Genomic DNA, 12,387 nt, shown 5'->3' on the forward strand with positions numbered 1-12,387 from the left:
AATCATCCCCAGGTAATATTTTCATTTCCTCGTAACAACGGTAATTTAGGGATTACTGTGGTGAAGCAAAGCTTCACCTTAGTTGTTGGTTTCCCCAGCGTGCAACCGACAGTGACCACGGTCAAATGTAGGGGGGCTCAGTCCCCCCAACTTTTCTCTGTGGGGCGAGAGAGGGGGGTTGCACTTCTCTTGCCTCCCCCCCTCCTGGCTAATACGCCTAAGTTTGTAGTGCGCATTAAAGTGGCGCTGTCCTTGCATAACATAATAATGCCATGCTATATAGAGGTTAATTGTAGAAAAGCTGTAGAAAGCCACATCGTCTCATTGTAATGGCTTGTTATCTTTAGAAGTAGCTGTAAAGCTCAGAATAAACATGATTAAGCATAGTTACAGGAACTCCGGCAAATGCAGATTAAGTACAGCATGCATGCACAAATCGCTATAAGGGCTAACGGCATACTACATAGAAATAGAATGGTAAAAGTTCTGGAAACTGACTGATAGCAACACTACACTTGGTTTGAAATCCAACTCAGCTGAACAAAGCTATGCACTCTTTAACCGCAGGAAGCAACAGATTATGGGGAATTATTTGTATTATTCTATCCTGCATGATCTGTTGCTTTCTGCGGTTGAAGAGTGCATAGATTTGTTTGGCTCTGTTAGATTTCAAACCGAGTGTGGTGTTCCTAAGAGTCGGTTTCTGGAAATTTTTATAATTTTACCTCAAGTCGACGTACATTTCATGGGATGAGAAGCCTTTTATTCAAAAGGGCGGAATTTGTATTGGGTCATGCATAGTGCCTATTTTATGCGACATATTCTAAAGTACAATTGACAGATCGATTAACCTATACATTTTGATAAATTGAACGTCAAGAAAATATTCAGGTATGTCGATGGTTATCTTGTTTTGCTAACTAACCACACGGCAGCATATGAGGCAAGTTTGGTAAAAAAAAGCTTAGCAATTTTCTGAGTGTTTTAAACCCTTGACTCTTACTTTCGATCCAACTGCCTGAGAGCGATGCTATAAAGTTCCTCATTATCTTCTTCACCGTTTACCCTAACTGCATTTGTTGGGCGAACCATTCATGCATAAACAAACCGCGGTCCTTCCTTACCAATAGGCTCATTCCAAACTAGTAAAAAGAGGCATTATCAATCATTGTTTCCGTCATGCATTAAGCAAATTTTGTGAGCACAAAATCGCTAAAAGTTTTCATAATCAGCGAGACTGATTGTCAAAAGCAGGTTATGCTCTGCACGTTCAAACTTTGGTTGCAGCAGGCTTGCTTCGTACGCTTCGCAACCCGGGATCTACAGCGCCTTATGATGCCGAGAAACTGAAGCACCTAGTCGTCATAGCATACTATCACAAGATATTGCACAACCTAAGGAAATGAGCTAAGCGCTTTGAAGTTAGCGGTGACTTTTCAACTCACAAGAAGTTGGCCAGCCTTTGTGACCTTCATGACTACGACAGAAAACCCAAAGGTTGCAATAAAAGCATCGAACTGTTTTTGTTCCCTGCGTCATTTGCATTGTTTATCTGTCCCGCTATATTGTGGTAAATAGTGTATTGCACAGATGAGCCGTTGCCTTAATGATAGATTAAGAGAACATTGTAATAAAATGAAAAATGGCCAAGGGAGTTGGCTGGCCAGTCATTGTAAATCCTGCGGCTGCTCACCGATATTCAATGCATGCACAGTTATCAAGAGAATGTTTGACAAGCTGACTGGAGATACTATTGAGGCTGAGGCTTTCGCATCACTGAGGTCTAAGTGTGTCATCACTCCCTCGCTTATGCTCAGTGATAAGGAATTGTATTTTTTAAGAAATTAATGTTTTTTGTGCTCATCATATATGTCATGTGACATTCTTCTGGTGATATAGGCGAGCGTGCGGTGTTAATAAACACTATGTTTGAAGTTAGCGCCTCTATCGTGTGTCCTCTTCGTGAGTCTTTATTTATTTGCAAATACTTCAGGCCCTATTTAGGCCCAAGAAGGGGGGGGTGCAGAAATGTCAGTGAGAATAAAAAAAATCAGTATAAGATACGAAAGTTACAAAAATTTGGAACATGAATGAGGAATGTTATAAATATGTAGCAACACAAAAATACAAGAATTCGCAGCAACAATGAGCTTTAGGTGCATGCATTAATGAACGTCGGCCAAAAGTAAGCTCGATATTCCACAATGTTGGGCTTTCTAATCATAACACTATCGAATTTATTAAGTTTTTAACAGCAGAAAGGCAGGAAGTTTAACTGAAGCGAATATTCATTCTGTTGATATTTATTCATGCCGATATTCAGTCGTGTGATGTGCATCATTTGCTTATTTGCTTTTTATTACAGAATGCCTACACCTCATTGGACCTGAAAGGCCCCGAAATGCAGTGGGGATCGTCGGAAAGTTTGAAGACTTGTCAGTGGAGATCCTGGATGTCATTGCTGGTGTGACAGCCCTCGTGCAGATATATTATGCATTTATAGTGCAATATGCACCGTACAACCAAAACACATTTCCTGTGCTGGAACGCTTCTGGGGGCTAAAGTGTGCATCAATACCACCACAAGGGAAGTGGATAATCGGAGCTCTATAAAAGAAACATAGCAAAAGATTGAGGAGCCCCAAAATTTAAACAAATGTTTCATTCATAGTTTGTATCTTAGTTTTTACTGCCAAGCTGAGTGTTTGTTAATGCTTACTTGTTATGAAATGAATCGCCACTCATATTTTTTGTCCAACCTAAATTTCTGTGAGTTAAGCTGATGCATTTTCTTTATATATAGTACCATGCAGTTTTTTATTTTATTACACTATTTGGCAACACTATAGTTCATGAACTTGAGTAATGTTGTCAAGTGTTGTCACTAGTCTGCATCGCTACTCGGCAATAGTAAAGATTTACTGTGGAAGTTAATTTACATATTCTACTTTCCTGCTTGTATAGTAACCAACCTAGTAACCTTTTTGGTAGTAAACTTAGTAGCCCAGCTTACTACCTTCCAGTAAGTAGTAAAGAACTAGTTACCATCATGATAGTAATATTACTAGCTTAGTTTGCTACCTTTCACTAAGTAGTAACAAGAGCTAAGAGCCGTTATAGTAGTACATTTACTAACTTTAGGTTACTACCTTCCGGTAGGTAGTAACTGCAGCTAGTAGATGGCATGGTAGTAACTTCACTACCTTATCATTTACTATCTACAGTTATGACTTGGGTAGTGAATGTTGTGACAGTAATTTACTACCTCAAAGTTAGTAAGTAGCACTACCTTTTTTTTTAAGAGGGATGGACGCCGACTTCGCACAAGACGACGTAGTTGGCATGCCTGACAAATGCTTCAGCATGCACCCATCAGGGGTGCTTGAGCAGTTATGAGCGCGTGACAAATGAGCAAACAAGGTCGAAGAGCTATACATATGCAAGACGCGGAATTTAGAATAGTAAGTGATTCCTAAATGAAAAGAAGATAAAAGTGAGCCCCGTTATTGTCTCTCAGGGGGAGGACACCTCAGCAGTAGCTCACGAGGGATGGGGGTAAGGAGGGATGAAACGGATGGGATTAAAAAGTATAGAGATCAAGAGGGGGGAAGGAGAGAGCGTGGTGCAAAGACAGCGACACCCAGAAGCAAGGAGAAGATAGAAATTATGAACACGGTCGCAGGAGTCAGACGACGGGGCACCACTCAGCGAGAGCTCTTGTCGATGTCAGGAGATGGCGTAGGGCGAGCCAGTCCGCCAGAACTGCGCTGTCGTCGGATATAGCAGGGGCACAAACGGTCGGCACGAAATGCAGCAAGCGACCGAATCAAGAAACCCCAACTTCGTCGTTGGTGAACACGTGTGGTTTAGATTATCTGCTGTTCCTGGGAAGCTTTCTTCATAGTTCTCCACGCCAAACATAATCGTTGAAAATCGTGGATATGCACGTGGAGAACGCGACTGTTTACCCTGCAGCTGTCAGCAAAATAAGATCCATCATCTCTGCTGTCATGAACTATGGTCACCAGCATCCACTCAATCTTCTGCTACAGCTTGGAGTGATCTATCGCATCCTGGGTCATGAAGATGAGATTATCGGGAAAATCTGAACTTTACTACCCCAGCCAGTGCAGACAGTGTTTGAGGTTCACCCAAACTGTCGAGATGCCAAGCACGCATCAAAACAAGCACATGTAAAAGGTAGACACCACGAAAGTTCGACTACATTTGATGGCAATTTTAAATGCGGAGCATTTCTTACCAAACTTCAGCAACTTTGAGCATATCTATCTATCTATCCATCCATTTATCTATCTATTTTGCCCCGCCGCGGTGGTCTAGTGGCTAAGGTACTCTGCTGCTGACCCACAGGTCGCGGGATCGAATCACGGCTGCGGGGGCTGCATTTTTGATGGAGGCGGAATTGTTGTAGGCCCGTGTGCTCAGATTTGGCTGCATGTTAAAGAACCCCAGGTGGTGAAAATTTCCGGAGCCCTCCACTACGGCGTTTCATAATCATATAGTGGTTTAGAGACGTTAAACCCCACATATCAATCAATCAATCAATACATCTATCATCTAGCCGCCTACGACTTATAGCTTCCCGGACGTTTCGATGATCGAATCTACACCATAATTGGTGTGGGTTAACATGACTGTATGACGAGAAGCATAGGTGACTCTTCATAACATGAAAATCTTGACATGTGTGCCTTGAATGTCATTATTCAAATGTAATGGTCTTGCTGTTCTTGCTGTGGTTTCGTTCACATCGCATATTGCAAAACTGGTATGGTATCACACGACTGCATTGCCAATATAAGTGACAGGCCCTTACATGAAAATCATGACATGCATGTCATGTAAGACATGACTACATGCCATACGCCCATGAAGCTCTCGTCAGTTCGCTGGCTTCACATATACCAAATTTGGTATGACGTGACGCGAAAGGACGACGAAGGTAAATGACACGTCCGAACATGATAATCATGACGTGTGCAGGGGCTCCGCAAGTATATGTAAAGGTTGGGGGCGAAGTTTGTGGGCAAATATATATATATATATATATATATATATATATATATATTTATTGTAGAGAAGCCGCCGAACACTGAAGTGGGTCAAACTCTCAAGTGTTCTCTAGTGGGTCTACCCAAAAAGTACGCCGCTCGCGCTGAGAGTCCGTGCTTGGTCCTTACTGTCGCCATTGTGTATACTTGCTGTGTGCCTGCTAATAAACGCTATAACAAATTGGTGGAGAGTGCTACGATCCCCTTCAGTGCCCTTAGAACTGCGCTCACGTACCCTGCAATCTACCATGTCCCACGACGCCTCTCAGCAAACGCCTCCTCCCATGCCACCCCCTTGTCCCGGTGTCCCCAGGATCCGAGATCCACCCATCTTCACGGGCGCCGATGGCACTGACGTGGAGGACTGGCTCGCCATTTACGAGCCCGTGAGCGTCCCCAACAAATGGGACAAAGACGGCAAGTTGACAAACTTGGTGTTCTACCTTGCGGGCGTTTCAAGCTTGTGGTACAACAACCACACGTCCGATTCGCAACCTGGTCTGATTTGAAGACCGCTATCACCAACATTTTTGGCCGCCCTGCCGTTCGTAAGCTGCAAGCCGAGCAGCGCTTACGCGAACGCGCTCAGCAGGCCGGTGAATCATTCACCAGTAACATAGATGTCCTGGACCTGTGCAAGAAATCCAACGACAGCATGTCCGAATCAGACAAGATCCTGAACGTCATGAAGGGCATTGACGATGATGCCTTCACGATGCTGCTTGCCAAAAACCCAGGCACAGTAGCTGAGGTCATCACACTGTGCCAGAGCTACGAGGAGCTCCGCCGGCAGCGTTCGATGACCCGTCACTCCACACCACGAGATACAGGGCTTGCTGGCTTGGAGGCGAGATGTGATCAGGTGGCGCTGCTGGCAGACCTAAAGTCCTTCATACGTGAGGAAATCGCATGCCAGTTCTCTCTCCTTCCCTTTTCCCACCCACCGGCTGTTCAACAATCAGCAACTACTATTTTTCCACCCATCCGCCGAGCGATTGAGCAGGAAATAGTGGAGGTCATGCCTGCGTACCAATCACAACAACTTCCGGCCCCAGCACCCCCAAGTTACGCCCAAGTGGTCGCCAGGCCGCCTCCAGTCGTTCAAGCGCCCGCCCCACTGACTTGCGCCGAAGCTGCCACTTGACCTCCCTCTTTTGCAGCGAGTATGCCCGCTACGTATGTTGACGCGACCCCTCAGACTCAGCTCCAGTCCACCCTGCAGCATTTCCAGCCACCGTTCCGTCCATCGGCTCTTGCGTGATGGACAAGACTTACCCCGGCGAACTGATGACGCACATCCGACAACCGGCCCATCTGCTTTGCTTGCAGTTACGCCGGCCACGTAGCACGTTATTGCCCTCGCGTACAGATGATCCCTATCTCATCGCCTCTTGCTGGTCAGATCAGCGGCCCCTATCACGACGAACCGCTGTCTATGCCACTGCCGTCTCGCCTAGCTCCATCTCCTCTATGGTCACAGTCTCCACGACGTCGTTCCCCGTCCCCCATGTGGCAAAGTTCAGCTGCTCACGAGCGGGAAAACTAGTCGTCGCAGTCCCCGAGGCAAGGACTGAGACGATATCGTATTGTGAAAGCCATCAGAGCCGCCCATCTAATATCATTGACGTGCTTGTGGACGGTGTTCACGCATCTGCTCTTATTGACACTGGAGCTGCCGTATATGTTATGGACGATAACCTTTGCCGCTTGCTTTGAAAAGTGACGACGCCAATTTCTGGGTTGTCCTAGTGTACCGCTAGTTCGCATCGTAATCATCCTACAGCAGGGTGCACAGCTCGCACGTCATCCTGGGATGGAATTTTCTCTCCCTTAACGACGCCGTCCTCTATTGTGCCGCCGCAAAAATTGAAATCTCACCCTTCTTGCATTTGACGCCAGAAGACGTTCCCTCGACACTGAGCAAGATTCTCGTGAAAGACGATACTATAGTGCCTCCAAGCTCGACGATAAGTGTATCGGTCTACCACACTCGTTTCGCCATCCGACCGTGCTTCCAGAAGGAAAGGGTTGGTAGTGCTTTTCGCGACAGTGCAAATCACCCAGGGCAACGCCGCTATTTTTGTGACCAACCCATCCCCGTACACTGTTACCTTGGTTCGAGGGGAATGTCTCGGCAGAGTGGAACCAGTCACAAGACCACGCACAAGTCCTGAACGTACCCGAAGACTCGCGTTTTCCCGATTCGCGTACCATCAGTGCTGTTTCTACTTCTGATCCATCATCTCCTGATGTATTTGGCCCATACATTGATGACAAACTTACGTCAGTACAGCGTTCCCAGCTTCTGGACCTGCTGCAAGAATACCGTTCTTCTTTCGATGTTGGGCGAAGTTCTCTTGGTCGCGCGTCCACTGGTACGCATCGTATTGACACTGGTGCCCATCCATCATTACGGCAACGTCCATACCGCGTGTCGCCTGCTGAACACCGGGAAATTAACGAGCAGGTTGACGATATGCCCCGACGCGACGTCATTCGGCCCTCGGACAGTCCATGGGCGTCTCCTGTTGTTCTTGTTGCGAAAAAAGATGGTTCTGTGCGGTTCTCTGTGGACTACAGACGGCTCAATATGATCACTCGCAAGGATGTCTACCCCCTGCCGCGCATCGATGACGCAATTGATAGCCTTCACGGAGCCCAATTTTTTTCTTCTCTCGATCTGCGCTCGGGGTACTGGCAAGTACCCATGGCTGATGACGCTCAATCGAAGACTGCCTTCATCACACCCGACGGCTTGTATGAATTCAACGTCATTCCGTTTGGTCTGTGTAATGCACCTGCGACATTTGAGCGCATGATGGACACCGTTCTGCGCAACTTGAAATGGCACACGTGCTTGTGTTACCTCGATGATGTTGTTGTCTTCGCTCCAGATTTTTTCACACATCTCCAACGTCTAAAAGACGTTTTCGCACGTGTGAGCAATGCCGGCTTGCAACTAAATCTGAAGAAGTGCCGCTTTGCCGCACGCCAACTCACCATCCTAGGGTACGTCGTGTCGAAAGATGGCATTCTTCCTGACCCAGCCAAGCTTCGGGCCATAGCCAAATTCCCCAAACTGCGCCCGTCAAAGAACTGCATAGTTTCGTGGGCCTGTGGTCGTACTTCCGACGCTTCATACGAAACTTTTCCACAATCATATCACCCTTTACGAAGCTCTTTGGAGGTAATGGGCCCCTTAATTCGTGGTCATCCGAGTGCGACGACGCATTCACAAAGCTCCGCCATTTGTTGATGTCTCCTCCCATTCTACGCCACTATGACCCTAAGGCCCCAACGGAGGTGCACACGGACGCCAGCGGTGTAGGCCTCGGCGCTGTCCTGGTGCAGTGCAAACCTGGATTCCCTGATTATGTCGTGGCATATGCAAGCCGTACTCTCACGAGAGCCGAGACAAACTACACCGTCACCGAAAAAGAGTGCCTGGCGATCGTCTAAGCCCTTACAAAGTTTCGACCTTATTTGTATCGCCCATTTGATGTCGTCACCGACCATCATGCACTATGCTGGCTGTCATCATTGAAGGATCCCTCAGGCCGTCTCGCCCTTTGGGCTCTTCGCTTACAAGACTATGACATCCGCGTGCTCTACCGCAACGGATGCCAGCATGCTGACGCCGACGCCCTCTCGCGCTCCCCTCTGCCTGAAGCTGACGTGCTCTGCTCAGTATCCTCGGTTGCTGCTTCTGCCATTGATGTTGACATCATCGCTACCGAACAGCGAAAGGATAATTGGATCGCCCCACTGATCGATCTGCTCTCTGATACATCCGCAACGCCATCCACGCGTGCCTTGCGTCGTCGAGCTCACCATTTCGCCATTCGTGACGGCCTCCTACACCAACGCAATTACGACGCCGATGGCCGGCAGTGGCTACTCATGATACCCCGCAGTCTGCGGTCAGAGATATGTGAATCCTTCCATTCTGATCCGCAATGCACGCACTCTGGGGTATTCAAAACCTACCATCGCATTCGACAACGCTACTTCTGGCGCGGGATGTACCGCTTCGTCCAGCAGTTCATTCGCTCCTGCCTCGCTTGCCAACACCGCAAACCGTCTGCACACATATCACCAGCCAGTCTGCAACCGTTACCTTGCCCTGACCGTCCATTTGGGCGCATAGGTATCGATTTTTATGGACCACTCCCTCTGACGTCCGCTGGCAACCGCTGGGCCATCGTCGCCGTAGATCATTTAACGCGATACACCGAAACCGCCGCTCTCCCTGCGGTTACTGCGCAGGATGTTGCGTCCTTCCTACTGCATAGATTCATACTGCGCCACAGTCCACCCCAGGAGCTTCTCAGCGATCGAGGCCGTGTGTTCTTGTCAGAAGTCGTCGATGCCATTCTCACTGAGTGCCATTGTGTCCACCGCAAAACAACTGCTTCCCACCCGCAGATGAATGGTCTGACCAAACACTTTAACCCCACCCTCGGCGACATGCTTTCGATGTACGTCGCTGCCAACCACACGAATTGGGATACTATACTGCCCTTCGTCACCCATTCCTACAACACCGCCCCTCAGAGTACGATCGGTTTTTCACTTTTCTTCTTCTGTACGAAAGGAACCCGTCACACATCATCGACACGATACTCCCGTACACGCCGTATCCATCTGAGTGTGCACCTATTACCGAGACAGCCAGGCTTGCTGGAGAGTGTCACGAGCTGGCCAAGACATTTACGACGCATGAGCAAGTGCGGCAGAAAAGTATTCGGGATGGCTCCGCTACTTCTGAACCCACGTTCCTTCCTGGTTCCCTTGTATGGCTCTCAATCCCGACCTCTGTAGCTGGCCTTTCTTCCAAACTACTCCCGAAATATGAAGGTTCCTACCGTGTGATCGAGCGCACATCTCCAGTCAACTATCTTGTCGAGCCAATTGAACAATCTTCGGACATGCGCTGTCACGGGCACGACATAGTCAACGTGGAGCGCCTGAAGGTTTACTATGACCCGCTCGTAGTGACAAGCTGTTAGGTCGCCAGGCGGCTCCCTCTTCGACACCGGGGTAATAGTACAGAAGCCGCCGAACACTGAAGTGGGTCAAACTCTCAAGTGTTCTCTAGTGGGTCTACCCAAAAAGGACGCCGCTCCCGCTGAGAGTCCATGCTTGGCCGTTACTGTCGCCATTCTGTCTTGTCGCATTGTGTCTGTCGCATTGTGCCTGCTAATAAACGCCATAACTATATATATATATATATATATATATATATATATATTGTCACGTACCAAGAGCCGTAGAGAAGGGACAGGAACAGCGGGGCAGAAAGACACGAGCGTGTATCTTCGAAACGAGGCGCTAACCACACTTCTTCTTCGTTCTCCTTGCCCTTTTCGGCTCGCTAGGGCTTGCCGGCTCACAACTCTAGGTGGCATTATTCCCCCTCCCATTAGAGCATCGACCCGATGCTCATACACAAGGGGACAGCAGGGTCGGTAAGGGAAAAAAAAAAAGAGAAACGGTAGCTATAGCACACAGGGCATATGCAGGTGCAAAAAAAAAAAATTGTCTGAGGTAGGTCATAAGAGAAAAAAAAACCATTAACAGAGTTCACAGTTCGTTCGAGACCCAACGGGCAATGTAAAAAAAAAACGAAAATGTTTGCTGCCTGGGCATAATAAGACGAGTATCACCGCGTAATATAAGGTTTTAGGCGGACGACATGCACAATCTCTGTTCGTGGTGAGTGGCGCTGTGTCGTTGCCGAGCCTCCGTCTGGAATAACTTCATAGTTGACCTCGTTCAACCGCCGTAATACTTTGTAGGGTCCGAAGTACTTGCTCAGGAGTTTTTCGCTGAGACCTCGCCGTCTAACAGGAGTCCAAACCCACACTTGGTCGCCAGGTTGGTAGGAGACTTGTCGGTGGTGGATATTGTACCTTCGGGCGTCTTCACATTGCTGCGATCTTATGTGCACGCGAGCTAATTGACGTGCTTCCTCTGCACGCTGAATGTAATCGTCGACATCGGGAGCTAGTAGCTCGTGCTGGTCGATGTCACAAGGAATCATAGCGTCTAGCATGGTTTGCACGTCTCTACCGTAAACGAGGCGGAAGGGTGCGAACCTTGTCGTTTCCTGGGTTGCGGTGTTGTACGCAAACGTTACGTATGGCAGGATTTCGTCCCACGTTTTATGCTGCACATCCACGTACATAGAAATCATGTCCGCCAGCGTTTTGTTCAGCCTTTCTGTTAAGCCGTTACTCTGGGGGTGGTATGCGGTTGTCTTGCGGTGGTTCGTGTAACTGAGCTTGAAGATGTCGTCCAACAGTTTTGCCGTAAACGCTGTCCCTCGGTCAGTGATGATGAATGACGGGGCACCATGACGAAGCACAATGTGGTGCATGAAAAACTGGGCGACTTCAGATGCTGTACCGCGTGGCAATGGCTTCGTTTCAGCATAACGCGTCAAGTAATCAGTTGCGACGACGATCCACTTGTTTCCGGAGTGAGACATAGGAAACGGTCCAAGAAGGTCCATCCCAACTTGGTCAAACGGCGTACGCGGTGGATCGATGGGTTGTAAGAGGCCTGCAGGCTTCACAGGTGGTGACTTGCGACGCTGACATTCGCGGCATCCTTTCACGTAGCGTTTGACACAAGCTGCGAGTTTTGGCCAGAAATATAGCTTTCGAACCCGGTCGAGTGTCCGTGAGTATCCCAGGTGGCCGGATGTCGGCTCATCGTGGCAGGCTAATAGGATGTCATCACGAAGGTCATGAGGGACGACTAAAAGATAAGATCTGCTGCCAACACCAGTGTTTTTCTTGTATAATATGTCGTGTCGTAAGCAAAATGACGGCAACGTACGTGAAAGGGGACGAGGAACAGACGCGGTGCTGCCTTCTAAATGATCGATGATGGGTCTTAACTCGGGGTCCGCTCGTTGCTTACTGAGGAGGTCCGCCCCACTGAGAGTCCCCAGGAAGGTGCTGTCGTCTTCTACAGCTGTATGGTCGGACTCCAGAGGTGCTCGTGATAGCGTGTCGGCGTCTTCATGCTTTCTACCCGACTTGTATACAATGGTGATATCGAACTCCTGAAGTCGCAGACTCCATCGTGCTAATCGCCCAGAGGGGTCTCGGAGGTTAGCCAACCAACATAAAGCGTGGTGATCACTCACAACTTTGAATGGGCGCCCATATAGATAAGGCCTGAACTTTGTAATCGCCCATATTACCGCGAGACATTCCTTCTCTGACGTTGAATAGTTGGTTTCGGCACGTGATAGAGTGCGGCTCGCGTAGGCAATCACACGTTCAATCCCATCTTGTGTTTGCAG

At 48.3% G+C, this 12,387-nt stretch overlaps 1 long non-coding RNA gene across 1 annotated transcript in view; it reads left to right on the forward strand.

Annotated features, from left to right (window-relative positions):
* LOC142777087 (uncharacterized) overlaps positions 1-3,570 on the forward strand; it is a 46,733-nt gene extending 43,163 nt beyond the window's left edge. The window contains exon 4 of the long non-coding RNA XR_012887921.1: positions 2,366-3,570. This is a non-coding gene — a long non-coding RNA (uncharacterized LOC142777087). The remainder of the gene's footprint in view (positions 1-2,365) is intronic.
* Positions 3,571-12,387: the final 8,817 nt, after the last annotated feature.

The sequence above is a fragment of the Rhipicephalus microplus genome, chromosome X (assembly GCF_043290135.1).
Source record: "Rhipicephalus microplus isolate Deutch F79 chromosome X, USDA_Rmic, whole genome shotgun sequence".
Lineage (NCBI taxonomy): Eukaryota > Metazoa > Arthropoda > Arachnida > Ixodida > Ixodidae > Rhipicephalus > Rhipicephalus microplus.